Source organism: Nicotiana tomentosiformis, chromosome 3 (assembly GCF_000390325.3).
Source record: "Nicotiana tomentosiformis chromosome 3, ASM39032v3, whole genome shotgun sequence".
Classification (NCBI taxonomy): domain Eukaryota; kingdom Viridiplantae; phylum Streptophyta; class Magnoliopsida; order Solanales; family Solanaceae; genus Nicotiana; species Nicotiana tomentosiformis.
In genome coordinates, this window is record NC_090814.1 from 117,295,060 (window position 1) to 117,310,771 (window position 15,712).

The window sequence follows — 15,712 nt, forward strand, 5'->3', positions numbered from 1 at the left end:
CTAATCTGTCAAGTTTCAGATTTTTTGGAGTTGAATTAAGAAGTTTGGGGTGTTGGAACAAATCAAAGCAGTAGCTGCCCAAAATTGGCCTGCCAAATCCTGGCATAATCGCACCTGCGGACATAATCACGTAGGTGCGCTCACACAGAAGCGGAAACTATGGCGCAGATGCGCAACATTCGCAGGTGCGACGTAAAACTCGCAGAAGCGACTTCGCAAAAGCGCTTTTGGAGTCGCAGGTGCGGAAATCGATCTGGTTTAATGAAATAACCCCTCATTTCATCAGGTAAACTCTAAAAAAAAATTCCCCAAACTCAAACTCCTCTCATCTCTCATGCTACTGCTCTTCATCACTGCTCACGCGAGTTCTCACACAAGACAAGGCAGGTATCTCTCATCTGCTCCTCTCTTCTTCTTCTCTTTCCTTCTTCTTCTTCCTCATTTCTGGTTCCCATGTCCGTCCCCTGACTCCACAGTTCCCTCTGATTAATGTTGTTATTAGGGTAAGGATATTGGTTGAGAGTATGTATTGTGTGCTGTTGTGTTGAATATTATTGTTGGGGGAAATCTGAATACCCAAAAATTTTGTGTAGAAGCATAAATTCTCACTGCTTTCAATGTGTTCGACAAATTATCCAAAAGAAAATCGTTTGCTAAGTACCACAAAATCAAGTTTAATAGAGTCTTAGGTTTATGTAATGCACTAATTTAGAAGTCTTGAGTATAAATTATGTGCTACAAATCTTGTTTGAAGAGTCAAAAATTCTGGGCATTTGAAGTTTTGAACCCACTGATGAACTTCGCAGAAGCGAATGAAATGCCGCAAATGCGGCCTCGCACCTGCGTAGACTGTCTGCAGTTGGGAACACTGAGGAAATAGGCAAAAACGCAGAAGTGGGGTCGCACCTGCGATGGCTTTTCCGCAGGTGCGGAAACTAGGCAGATTTCCAAATTCCAGTAGCTTTGCATCTGGAGCTTCCCGGGCCCATTCGACTCAATTCTTTGGCCAAATTGCTTTGTTTTAAATTTCCTAATATGATTCTACTGCCCTACTAATATTGTTTTGATTTTTTGAAGGTACTTTGAGCTAAAATGGACCCGAACATGTAAGAAAATGCTCTGCTTGCTCACAAAATTGAAGAAGTGGTTGAGGATTCGAACTATGATGATACCAGATTCATGTCTTCCCAGTGCAAAGCCCGGTATTATGATGATCTCCTTACGAAAAAGCTCAAACTTGAGAAGGGAATTATCGATGACAAAGTGTCCGAACGTCTTCCGGATTTCCATGGCCGGCTAGTTTCAAGCGGCTGGACCTGCTTCATCCCCACTCCATGCGATGCCAATGAGGAATGGGTTAGGGAATTTTATGCCAATTTAAGGCATACACATTTCCAAAACCATGAAATCACTATAAGAGGGAAGACTGTGAGATTCAGAATTAAAGAGATAAATGATGTCTATGGGCTCCCAAATCATCCGCTCGAGCCAGTGCAAGAAAGAGATACATGCGACAATGGTGATTGGCTAGTCGCAAAGCTATGTCTTCCAGGTCATAGAGTGACTTGGGCTACAAAGAAGAAAGCATCAAATATGGTGATTTCACAGCCGAAGCAAAAATGTGGTTGTATATCATTGCGAGCAGAGTGTCTCTATATGGGAACGAGTCTGATGTTCCATATACCAGGGCCTTGATAATTGCTTGCATCCTTGATGGCATTCCTGTGAGTGTCGGTCACTACATTGTTCAGGAGTTAATGGAATATGTGCTTCAATGTGGCACATTATTGATATTTCCATCATTGATTACAGAGTTGTGCTGGTGTGCACATGTTAAGAAATGGAATGGAGATCATTTGATACCGGCAGACAAGCCATTACACCCATTGAGAGTGACAGGAGCATGCAGTGTACTCAAGAGCAAGAAGAGGAAAGTGGAGATTACTGTAGGTGAGGGGTCCTCCTCACAGACTGCTCAGGTCGAGGGACCATTTGGGATGCTAAATTCCCAGCTTGCTTTCATTCGTGACTTAGTGTCACAGTCCCTAGTGGGCCCTCACACTCCCATCCTATGCCCGAGTACTTCACCAGGGATGACATGAAGACCTACTTAGATGCACAGAAAAAGCAGGCAGAGTCTCAGGAGAAAATAGCAATATCTGTTAGCACACTTGAGGCTGCCTATGGCAACTTGGCCAAGGCACATGCAGATCTTCAGTCAGACTTTGAAAAGGAGAAAGGGAGCAACAAGAAGAAGGGCAAGTTTATGATCAAAATGTGAAGAGGCATCAAAGCCATCTTCAAATGGGGGCAACCGGACAGGAAGATACATGTTGCTGATGCTGAGGATAGTGAGGAGTACTCTTTCATGTCGAGTGCTGATGATGATGATGCTGATGACACTAAGGATGATAAGGCCGAGAGTTCTTAGCAGTAGTGATTAGCCTTTCTCCCGCAGTCAGCTAGTCTGATGCAGACCTCGGGGAGACCCTCAAACTATTCTTATTTTATTTTGATATTGTGCAGTGAGGACACTGCAATATTTTTAGTTGAGGGTGGATTTATGGATTATACTTTATTCGTACATTGATGTTATATATTTGCCCTTGCCGGGTTTATGCTGTGGTAAGGATATTGTGTGCCCTTGCCGGGCTTGTTTTGTTATTGATTATCATGTGCTATTGTCGAGCGTAGTTGTGATTGGTTGTATATAGTCAAGATTAGTCACATTAGTAGTTTTCTTTAGTAGTTTTTAGTTTATGTTATTTTTATTTGTTTAGTATTAGTTGCTTTTGTTATTTTAGCTTCTTTTAATAGTTTTGTCCTTTTATAGTTATTTCTGTAGTGTTTATTTTATCTTATTCAGTAGTTTTAGTTTATATTACTTTTATCTCTTTTAATAGTAATATACTTTTCAATAAATGTCCTGGGGTTTTCTTTATGCTACGTTTCTTTCCCAAGGAATATTTATTTGTTGAACCGGGTGACTTTTCCCTATGACGGATGGCGTGACAACTTTCTTAAGGGAATTAGTCTTGTTTTGTTATGTGAAGACTTTTGGATTATTTGGTACTAAAAAAATTAATCTCTTGTATGTGAAGTGTGAATTAAGAATACTCCTCCGATTTTTGATTTTAAATTTAAAAAAAATAAGTTGCATGGGAAAGAATAATTTTTGAGACAACCTTTTGGCTCATTTGGTGACTCTTTGCCCACTAGTTGGCATGATATTACTCTAGATGCTCTTATTAAGAAGTAAAATTGATTCGTCTTGATTAGTTCATGTGCCATGTGTGTTAGTTTTTGTTATAAATAATTTTTGTGTTTACTTCTATCATCTTGAACTTGCCCGGTTGGTCTTTCAATGCTAATGTTAATTATGTTTGGTTGGAGAGATGACTTTAGGCATTCTTTGTAATCTTTGAAAAAGCCTCTTTAGCCTTTCAAGCCTACCATTGCATAAATATGATCACTAGTTTACCCCATTTGAGCCTTTAACTTTTTTTTTGGTCACCTCATTACAAAACCTTTACCCTTTTATGAAATAATCCCCTCTTTTGAACCCGTCCCTCCTTGAATATCGAGAATGAGGCTAAAAGCCTAAGTTGGGGGTGTTGGTGTCAAGTTAGAAATTGATAAGGTTGTACATTGAGGGTAGGAACATATACCTCAAAGTTGTTCATATGAAGTTACTCAAGCTCCAAGAGAAAGCAGTATATATATATATTTAAAAAGGGGGAGAGAATAATATGTATATATATAAATATGGAGTCTTGAGAATATTAGATAAGTACTTTAAGGTGGTTCTATGTTGGTAACTAGATGCCAATAAGGGCGATGTGTTTTAAAAAAGAAGCAAAGTGTAAAAAGAAAGACAAACGTGAGTAGTGTTCAAGGAGGGTGTAGTCACTTATATCCCAAATGCTTATCCTACCCTTCTCTAAACCTACATTACAAGCTTAAAAAGTCCTTATGGGATCTCCAACCGAATGTTCTTGAATAGGCGGCGAATTAAAATAAGGGCAAGCTTATGGCATGATATTTTGTAACACTTGAAATTCTTTGTTGAGAGTGAGTGTCTTTGTGCATTTGTCCCTTGTATTGTTATTGTAAATATGGTAATTTTGGGACTTTCTTTCTTGTGAGGGCACATGAATTATGATGGATTGGTGATATTGATGTATCCCGAAATAAGTAAATTGAGCATATGTAGTAGACTAGTGCTTTTGAGTCACTTCTTGAGGCTTTTTATTGTCACTTGATTATTTTGAAACTCCTTTGCATTTCTTAAAGTTGATTTTCAATGAGGGAGTTGTTTGGTTGAGATTCACAGGCCTGAACCTAATTATTAGTACCAACCAAATCCATAAGTATTGTACTTAATTAGAGAATGTGAGTTGTTTAGGATAGCAATGCCATTTGTGTTTTAAGTGGTAGAACCTCACTGATTTGTTTAGATTTGATTTGCTTGATGACAAGCAAAAGCTTTAAGTTAGGGGTGTTGATGAGTGGTGATTTTACCACTCATTCTAGTCTCTATTCTTTATATTTTGCGTCCTTTAATTATAATGTGAGGTTGTTTATGGTATGTATTGTTAGATTTTTAGGTAAATGATGCCACGAAGAGACTTGAATTCAAATGAAGCGGAATTGAGCAAAAAAGAGTACAAAAGTGCAAAATCCTTCAGTGATTCCGCATCTGTGGAACACTGTCCGCATATGCGACCTCGCATCTGCGAGCTGGAAGGCCGCATCTGCGGAGTTAAGCTTCACTGGGGCCGCATCTGCGGCAAAAACTCCATATCTGTGGAATCGCTGGTGCGACTATTTTGTCTGCAAGTGCGGAGAAAGGGAATTCTACATGGGCTCGCACATGAGATGGTTTATCCGCATCTGCGGAGTCGCACTTGCGCCACAATGTCCGCATCTGCAGAGTAGACAAAATCCACTGAGTTCACGCATCTGCGATATAAGGCCCGCATTTGCGGAGCCGTACCTACGAGGATCTTTCTGCAAGTACGGTCAACGGGTTTCTGACCTGGGCAGTATTGACATTTCACATTTTCTCAACTCCAAACCCACAAATACACGAATCATATCACATCTTGGAAGATCTTTGGCTTATTTTTTCAGTCCATATACTAGAGAGAACAAGTCCTGGAAGCTAGGGTTCTTGCACACACACTTGGGTCTTGAAGATTTGAAGCTTTTGGTTGAGAATTTCTTACTTCTTTATGCTCATTTCTTCATTTCCTTGCTTTGTATTATATATCTAAGTATGTAGTATTTATTTTCAATACTTGAATCTTGTTTATGAAAATATTCATATTTAAAGTGTGGATTAAATACCTTGTTGTGCTTATGTATTGAACGATTCTTATTTATTATGAAGCGAGTTGTTGTTTCTTTAATTATTCTTGTTCTTAAATGTTTCCAAAGGGATTAGCTAACCCTAGGACTCGCCCATTTACTTCAGATTAATTTTGGGAAAAATTATTCGGGGTTAGAAAAGATTAATTAATAAGAACTTGAGACGTTAACCCTCACTTTATAGATTCTACCTAGGGATAGGAATGAACTACTTGTAGCTATATTCGGGTGTGCTTAATCTCTTAATTGTTTTAGGGATAATTCAATTAGAAAGTCTTGTTAGTCTTCGAGAGAAGCTAATATAAAATTTATTATCCGAGACTAATAAATAATAAACTCGTTCATATTTATAAAATTGTGAAATATATTGGATCGTTACTTGAGTGTAAATCCCGATACACCCATGCTTGTAGCCATTGATCATTTTACTTGCTTTCTAGGTTAGTTTACATTTTCGCATTTAGCTATAATATTTTCCCAACAATCATTCTAAGTGTTTGGCATTGCATAATAAGTGATAATTCTCTTACATTCCTAATTACCTATATATTGTTCTCTGTGAGATTCGACCCCGACTCATAGTTGGGTAAATTATATTGCATGCGACCGTGTCCATTTACTTTTTAGTAGTAGATTTGGACGTCATCAAATAGCTCTGTGAATCATTTAATATTATAATGTCATGCATATGCATATAAATGTCATAACATGCATAGGTATATGCGTTCATAACATCATCAAGCCTCTGAGGGCATCCCATCATATCATCAATGTATACCAGCTGATGAGGTGGTGGTGCGTATATAACGTCGTAACCTTTTCCCATATCCCATATACATATATATATATATATATATATATATATATATATATATATATATATATATATATATATATATATATATATATATATATACGCGTATATAACGCCATCTGATCATGGGTCAATGTACATATATAAATGAATGCAATGCATAAGAAGTACGTCAATAAAACCTCTCGGAACGTCATAAGACCATTATGCCTTTGATTAATGTCATAAAGTAAACTTTATCAACTTATGTATTTTCTGAGACCCATGAACAGATGATAGAATAATAGGACACATGGGGAATCAAGAATATAGGCATCTCTAGTATTTTTATGAATAGAGTCAGTTATGGAAGTTGTGCATTTTCTCGTTTTGTTTGTATCGTATAGATCATGCCAAAAAGAAAGAAGGGATAGCCTTAACATATCTGAGCCGATTCTATTAACAATCCCTCTAACATACGTCTTTTGTGATAAAACACGTAACGGCGGATCAAAGTAGGGGAAAAGTCCGTATGATATTCTTGAGAAAGATTGCATCGTACTCCTTTAGAATCGCAAAATCTCGTTGCTATTTTCTAAGAAGTCTCGTATGAATCTCTTGCTGAAGCTATTTACGTTGCTATGAAGATAGATATATCTCTCTTATGTGAGTTGATCATAATCTTGTATGATATCTTAAATGAATGAATGAATTAGAAATGTTCCTTATTATAGTGGTGTGGGCCCCACTTGGCAAGAATGAATTTTTGGCCAAATCTCCTAATTATACCACCTTTTTTCATGAATTAAGAGTCACCAAATAAGGCTTTGATTTCCTGCCACGTTGGGGGGGGGGGGGGTTAGGCTTATTCAAAATTATCCACTTATTTTCTTAATTAACTTGTTAATCCCCCACTAATTCAATAATTAACTAATTACTCACATAATTAATAATTATCTCAAATTACTTAAAATACTACTCACTTTTAATACATTTTATACACCTTACTATCATGGTCATGTGGTATCTTGTATGGCATTAGTCCATAAATATCGGGTATTTTAACTCGGACCGTATTTTATCCCAAAATATCAAACTTCGACAAAACTCATTTTCCTCGATTCGCTTACCCTCTTACCTTCACGAATTTACTCATCACTTGTTTTAAATAGCATAATGCTTATAATCTCAAAATAATCTCATTCCCGAACTTACGTCGATTAACTTACGACGAAACTTTAACATACGAAAATGCGGGATGTAACATCTCATTTCCGACCTTCCATCAATTTACTTATGGCGTACTTTCACGTATGAAAACATAGGGTGTAACATCATTCCCCCCTTTGGAACATTCAACCCTTGAATGTTGACTGATGCACTTATCATTTCCATAACTTATGTCTTACAAATACTTTAGTACTCTCCTTTCCATCTAGGCAACTGTTCTGTGAATAATTTCAAAGGCCAGGGCATTACCCCCTTTAGGCCTCTTTCTCATACCATGACTTGTGGTCGGAATCCTTCCAATCTTGTAACTGTTGCTACCTTCTATCATGCAGCATGTACGACTCTGACCTTGTAAATGTGCCTATGCGACTCTTCTCTCCTTTTTCCTCCAGCTTTTAGCCAATCTCTGGGCCTCACTTTGTAAATAATCTCAGAGTCGTACTATGGGTATACTTTCTATCATGCAGCATGGGTATACTTTAGTTCTTCGCTCGTTACTTTGTTGAACTTACGAATATTATTATACCTTATTTCATAGATCCGTTTATCCATTTGTATGACTTTACTGCCATAACTCTTACTTTGATTTATCGTTACTAAGGTCTGCTACCAAACTCCAGGTTACTCTTGTTGCTTATCTTATATGCATAAATCTAAGTCCTTTAATGCTTCTTCATTACTGTTCATCTTAAGAATGATGGTCTAATCTCATCTCATACTTTGTAACTTTTATTCATCCATTATTGATTCACCTTAATACCTATAACTTGACCTCTTATGTAACACTGCCGCTAGGGCTCACGTCTTATCGGGGAACATCTAAAATGATTAGACTGATCCACCTGGGGGAGATACCATGCTTCTATAACCGTATTTCATAGCATCCCAGCGTGATTCATCCTATGGGGGTTATTCTAATCCCGTACAACTCATGAAATCCCCTTTTTTTTCTTCAAATCATAACTCAATCGAAGGCCCAAACGTCATCCTTTATCTACCACATTACACTATTATTCTACTACCAGGGAAGTATTCGATCTCTTCTAAATGCCATTAGTCTTAAACTCCTTTGAGTTCATTCAGGCTATACTGAACTTTCTATAACTTAGAGAAACCATCAGCTCTCTTGTTTTCATGGGCTTAATCCTGAGGACTTATCCATTCTCGTCACCTTCTCACTCTCCCTTTCTTACCCTTACTCCTGTCTTCCTAAAACCTTGTCGCTTTACCATACTTTAGCTTGCGACCTACACATATCTATTTATATTATTCGCCACCTTCATTCAACTTACTTGCACCATAGATTTTCTTATGTTATTCTGGAATATCAAGCGAGACATCACATCGTCTCCAACTCTTCTTTGCTCTCTTGACTAGATCTCTCGGTACCTAGAAACCATATGCTGGAAGATATGCCACTGACGATGCCACTATCATTCTTGGATACTAAATCCCCGCACTTCTAGTTATTTATCCGAAGTATAGACTATTCATAACCTTCTACACTTGAGTATCTCGTACGTTGTTCACCTTTACCTTACTTACCTTAGAATCTCGCATCACATCTTCTATCTCTTTCATGAACTCCCTTCCACACAGGTATAATTTATATCCACAACTTGAAACTTTATTATAATATTTGCACCTCTGGTGCATACACAATCTGGTGGGAGCTTCATACTGACTTCTTATAAGGTTGGTACTCTTCTAACTGGTTTTATCGTAGAGCCGTTATAGAATATGGCTACTGTACTATCTTTCTTGTACCTCTGATATTAAGAGTGATCCTGTAACGTTCTCAATCACGATTTTTATAATTTTCTGGATCCAATAATCAAACTCTTGATTTACTAGATTGATGTAACTCTTTAGTTTCCTCTTCCTCCTGATCAGTCTTTATATAGGCTTAAGCTATCTTCTGATCTGCGGCTCCTGGTATTAGTTATTACTTTAGCCTTTCATGGGCGCTACGGATTATCCATGATACAATCTTCTAACAATTCAATCCTTTGTCTATGGCCTGGGCTCAATTCTTTTTTTTTAACTTATACCAGAGTCTTCTATGGCTGTATGATTGTCAACATATATGCTGCATGGATAATATTCCGAAATCTTAAGTGTGTTCATAACGTAACTAACTCTGGATCATTGATCGAATAATTCCTTTCGTTCTTTCTCAGCTTTCTTTAAACATAGGCTATTACTTTTCCTGGTCTTTCTGCCCCCTTGTTGGGTGCATACTTAGCTTATCTTAGTTCCCACGCATGCTGATATTTTTATGCAACTCATATGGTCTCGAATATTACTTTTGATTTTTACTTCCCGTTCATTAGCCACAGTATGTGCCACTTTCCTTTGGAGTGCATACAATTTTGTAGTGAGACTATTTTTACGTGACCATTTCCTCTTCAAGTTACTATGCTTAGGTTGAAGCCTTCTTCCTTATCTCCTCAGCTAGTCTTTCATTGTAGTACTTAGGGAGGACCCTCTGACTCTTGTAAAGCTGTGAGCTTATTACATCGTATAGTCGATGGAATTTTTGATGTTCTTCCTGGCCTATAATTATCCGTAGTTACTTACCTCCACGCCCTTGTGCTTGTAGGGTTGCTTCTGAACTGATATTTTGACTATATTCCCAGTTGCACTCTCTTTTATTTCCGTAACACTCATACGATACCTTTTACTACCCCAACTCCTATCTTAATATTTCTCAAGGATCACGATGTCAAAACTACGAGGCTGAATTCACTATATTAGGTTTTACTATGTTTATCTTGCATGATCTATTGATTTGTCTGTATCCTTTTGTCTAGCCATAACTAGGCTCTTCCTGAATCAACTACTAACTACTTGTTGGCCCATTCTCATATCAATATTCCGCATAATCTTTCTTGGGTTATTTCCTTTGTCATAACTTACCTCTCGCACTGGCTCCTTATCTATCAATAACATCTCGGGCAGGAACCCTTACTTCCTCTCCTTGACATCGTGTTTGCACAATGTTCTAGAATTATAGCATATCTGTAGGATTTGAATAAGTATAATCTCATCCCTTTCTCATTCTTATCGCATTCTTCCTTTACCATTCCATATTTACTAAAAATACTTAATTCTGACTTAATGCCATATTACTCCATATTCCGCCCTTTTGGGAAGTACTAACATTTAGTGCTATGATGATCTACGTATAAATGTTTTACCTCTTCATCTTTGGCGTCTTTTCACATCATCAATGACCCTTACTCTCCTCTCGATAATCCTTCTGTACCAAGGATAACAAATTTCCTTACTCGCGAGGGTGACACTTAGTATAACTAGCACATACAGTCCCTTAAGATTAACTTTGCTCATATTGCTTGCTTTAGGAAAGTGTCTTTCTGAATGACCATTCTCTGAATTTCTCATGAATCTTCTTCTGTTGTCTATTTTATTATCGCCGGAACAAAATCTGAAATTCTCATGATGTCGACTATTATCAAATCACTCAGTCCCTAATTCATGTTTAGTTTATCTTATTCACCAGCCCATACTGATTTCTATTATTCTGGGGTCTAACCTTTTCTTCTGGTAGTCGCATTGGAGTCACGAACTTATTTCTCGAAATGAGGATATGACTTTATGGCATATACTCTTTTGTTGTCTCAAGGCCTATCACCTCTCGTCTTTTCCTTCACTTGACTATAGACTCTGTAACACTGACATCTTTTTGATCTACCATTGTCATCCATGTATCACATTTTACTCATAATGCTTCATTAATTCTTTTCTTATTTCCCGCTAACATTTATGTCTATCACTATATTCTGAAAACTCGAACAAGACATTCTTTTACTTTTAGCTCTCCTTGCTCCATCTACAGGCTCTTCGGGTTGCCTGACATTCTTTCTCTACTAGGGGCGGGAGCCACACTAAGGAATATTTATCCCTTCCAAGCTTCCAGTGACTATCTTTGTAAAAAACATCCAGAACATTCTGGTATTCATATCTAGCTGTAGTATTCTAGAGTGAACCATCTGGGTGTCTCACAAAGAGATATATTAGCACATTTGTAATATCCTTCGGAAATGTTAACTAACTCAAATCATCACCATTTTGGGTTTCTCTAATCCTAGCCGGATCCTGATATCCCGTCCTTCTCTTAAACCATATCTATTCGCTCCCATAGGGCATAACTGAGATGGGTGTGGCCGATTGTACATACATCTGTTATTGTTGAAGGTAACTCAAAATGCTTATATTTCTCTGCCTGAAATGTAAATACTGATAATCTTCATTAACTGAGCGCCTCGTACCCTTCTTCACGTTGCTTCTTTTACTTGTTGAAACTTGTATCTACCTTCTGAATCTCTCATTACTTTTCATCATATGGCTAGATTTTCTTGCCTTAAGGCTCCTTATCAAGAAGCTTACGCCTCTTAGTACACACATGTTCTGCTGAAGACCTCACATTTATCCATCATAAGAATGATGAAATCGAGTTCCTCTAACTCAATTCTTCCACAGCTACATTCAATTTCTTACCAACTGTCTCTCTGGATGTAAACATCGTCATATTATGAATAAGATAAAGTTTAGAAAATTGAGTTCTTACAACTGAGCTCTACCACACGATCTAGAGTAAGAAGAAAGAGTGACAGTCCTAAATGCCCTATAGCCGCCTGCTTATAAGTGTGGTGCACAACACACCTATAAACAAGACTATACTAGACACGGCTTGTAGACTCCCTAGGATAGAACTGCTCTGATACCACTTTTGTCACGACCCAAACCGATGGGCCGCGATGGGCATCCGGTACCTTACTCAATCGAGTACCAACGTAACATATCTTTCCTATTACATCATCATAGGTAAGTGGGTCAGAAGGGGTGTCATGAGATAACCAGAGTAAACATGAGGGAATACTCGTCATAGGACGACCCAACCTGATATAGAAACTCATACCTGTAACATACGGGCCTATAAGGCCAACGTGATCCTTTATATACTTAAAACATAGATCGACAAGGCCATACAAGTATCTGTATATATAGCATCTATCTACAAGTTTCTAAGAGTACATATATATCATAAAGGTCAGAATAGGGATCCTCCATACCAATCAATACATGTCCTAATCATACTGACCAAATAAGCAACTCCGGAGGAAATTGAGCGCACCAACATCTTCTGTTGAGCTGATAGCCTACTTGGAGGACTCTCGAACTGTCTATCGGGATCTACGGGCATGAAACGCATCATCTCCAGGCAAAAGGGACGTCAATACAAATAATGTACCGAGTATGTAAGGAATGAAAATCAGTAAATAATAGACATTAGAGAAACATGGAGTAAAAGACTCAACATGTATGTCTGAATAGCTCTGTGAATCATTTAATATTATAATGTCATGCATATGCGTATAAATGCCATACCATGCATAGGTATATGCGTTCATAACATCATCAAGCCTCTGAGGGCATCCCATCATATCATCAATGTATACCAGCTGATGAGGTGGTGGTGCGTATATAACGCCGTAACCTTTTCTCATATATATATATATATATATATATATATATATATATATATATATATATATATATATATATATAACGTCATCTGGTCATGGATCAATGTACATATATAAATAAATGCAATGCATGAGAAGTACGTCAATAAAACCTCTCGGAATGTCATAAGACCATTATGCCTTTAATTAATGTCATAAAGTAAACTCTTTCAACTTACGTATTTTCTGAGACCCATGAACAGATGATAGAATAATAGAACACATGGAGAATCAAGAATACAAGCATTTCTAGTATTTTTATGAATAGAGTCAGTTATGGAAGTTGTGCATTTACTCGTTTTGTTTGTATCGTAGGGATCATGCCAAAAAGAAAGAAGGGATAGCCTTAACATACCTGAGCCGATTCTCTTGATAATCCCTCTAACACACGTCTTTTATGATAAAACACGTAACGGCGGATCAAAGTAGGGAAAAAATCTGTATGATATTCTTGAAAAAGATTGCACCGTACTCTTTTAGAATCGCAAAATCTCGTTGCTATTTTCTAAGAAGTCTCGTATGAATCTCCTGCTGAAGTTATTTACGTTGCTATGAAGATAGATATATCTCTCTTATGTGAGTTGATAATAATCTTGTGTGATATCTTAAATGAATGAATGAATTAGAAATGTTCCTTATTATAGTGGTATGGGGCCCACTTGGCAAGAATGAATTTTTGGCCAAATCTCCTAATTATGCCACCTTGTTTCATGAATTAAGAGTCACCAAATAGGGCTTTGATTTACTGCCATGCTGGAGGGTAGGCTTATCCAAAATTATCCACTCATTTCCTTAATTAACTTGTTAAGCCCCCACTAATTTAATAATTAATTAATTACCCACATAATTAAGAATTATCTCAAATGACTTAAAATACTACTCACTTTTAATATATTTTATACACCTTACTATCATGGTCATGTGGTATCTTGTATGGCATTAGTCCACAAATATCGGGTATTATAGCTCGGACCTTATTTTATCCCAAAATATCAAATTTCAACAAAACTCATTTTCTTCGATTTGCTTATCCTCTCACCTTCACAAATTTACTCATCACTTATTTGAAATAGCATAATGTTTATAATCTCAAAATAATCTCATTCCCGAACTTACGTCGATTAACTTACGACGAAACTTTAATATTCGAAAATGCGGGATGTAACATCTCATTTTCGAGCTTCCATCAATTTACTTATGGCGTACTTTCACGTACAAAAGCATTGGGTGTAACACTAGCTGAACGGGGTCAAGGTCCTCTATGGTCGATCCTGCGGACTCGGCCACATCGGGGTCTCTGATGAAGTCTTCGATGTCGTCGCCTACCAACCTCGACCCTATTGATTGCTATGCTTCCTTCTCTTTATCCCTCATTTGTTAAGTGGTCGTGCAGTCTAGGGCGATGCGGTAGCATTCTTGGGATGTGCGTTGTTCCCCGCGTATGTTGAATATGCCCCAAGAAGTTGGAAATTTGATGACTTGGTAGAAGCTGGAGGGTATAGCTCTCATGGTGTGTATCCACGGTCACCCTATTATGGCGTTGTATGTCGTGTCATGATCCATGATGTGGAATGTGGTCTCCAGAGTAAAGCCACCCTCCAGGACGGGGAGTGTGATCTCGCCAGATATTCATTCAACTGCATTGTTAAAGCATGTTAGTATGATGCAGCGTGTTACTATCTTGTCCTAGAGTTTCATTTGTGTGAGTACTCGGGGATGGATAATACACACGCCGCTCCCCTCATCTACCATAATTCGTCTTACGTCGGTATCTAAAATTTGTAAAGTAATAACAAGAGCATCATAGTGAGGGAATGCCAAACCATTAGTATCTGACTTATCGAAGATGATACTTTCTTTGAGTTCATCATACCGTTCGTGGGTGACTCACTGTTTGAGCTTGTGGGTCGTGGTGAACTTCACGCTATTGATGGAAGCATCATCTCCACGCCGGCGGTCATGTGGATGGTGCAGGCTGGCTAGGGCGGCTTCGGCGGCCATTGATGTTGTTCGCGCCCCCTGGCAAAGTTGGTTCTTCCCCGATTGCTCAGCAATTCTTTAAGGTATCCCTGTCGCAACATATTTACGACCTCCTGTCTTAGGGCGATGCAATCTTCGTTTTTGTGTCCTTGCTCTTGATGGAACTCGCATAGGGCATCTGATTTTCTGGTATTCGGGTCTGGCCTCATCTTTTGTGGCCACTTTACCTTTGATTCGAGCTTCTCTAAGGCATAGACGAACTCTGTAGGTGACACGCAAAAATTGTGAGCGGATAATAAAGGGGGCATACCTCTTTCATTCCGGTGAGTCCTTGTTCTTGACCGGGGTGGGCCTTCTTCATGGAGGGGTGAGGGTACAACGGTAGTCCTGACATATAGAAGATGTCGTTCCTGGTTTGGTCGTGAGGTTGCCGAATCTTTTCTGATATCACTTCTCTGATCTTTTGTCGAGTCTGCTTGTACTGAGGTCAGTCGATGAGTCGGCCCATTGAGGTCGTCTTCATCTGCTCAAACTTCAGCACAGTATGCATTATGTATTTCTTCCCAAGTTGTTGGGGGGGTATTTCATAAACCGACTTAATAATTTTCTTGTCGCTCTCGAACCATTTTTGTGCAACCTGTTTTGAAAAGCGGCCACCGCCATTCCTTCTTATACATTGGGCAAAGTCATTCTCACTCGGTTGAAACGGGCGAGGAAGTCCCTAAGCCCTTCTCCCGGGGACTGTTTGATAGTAAAGATATCATTCACTCTCGCCTCGACCTTCTTGGCT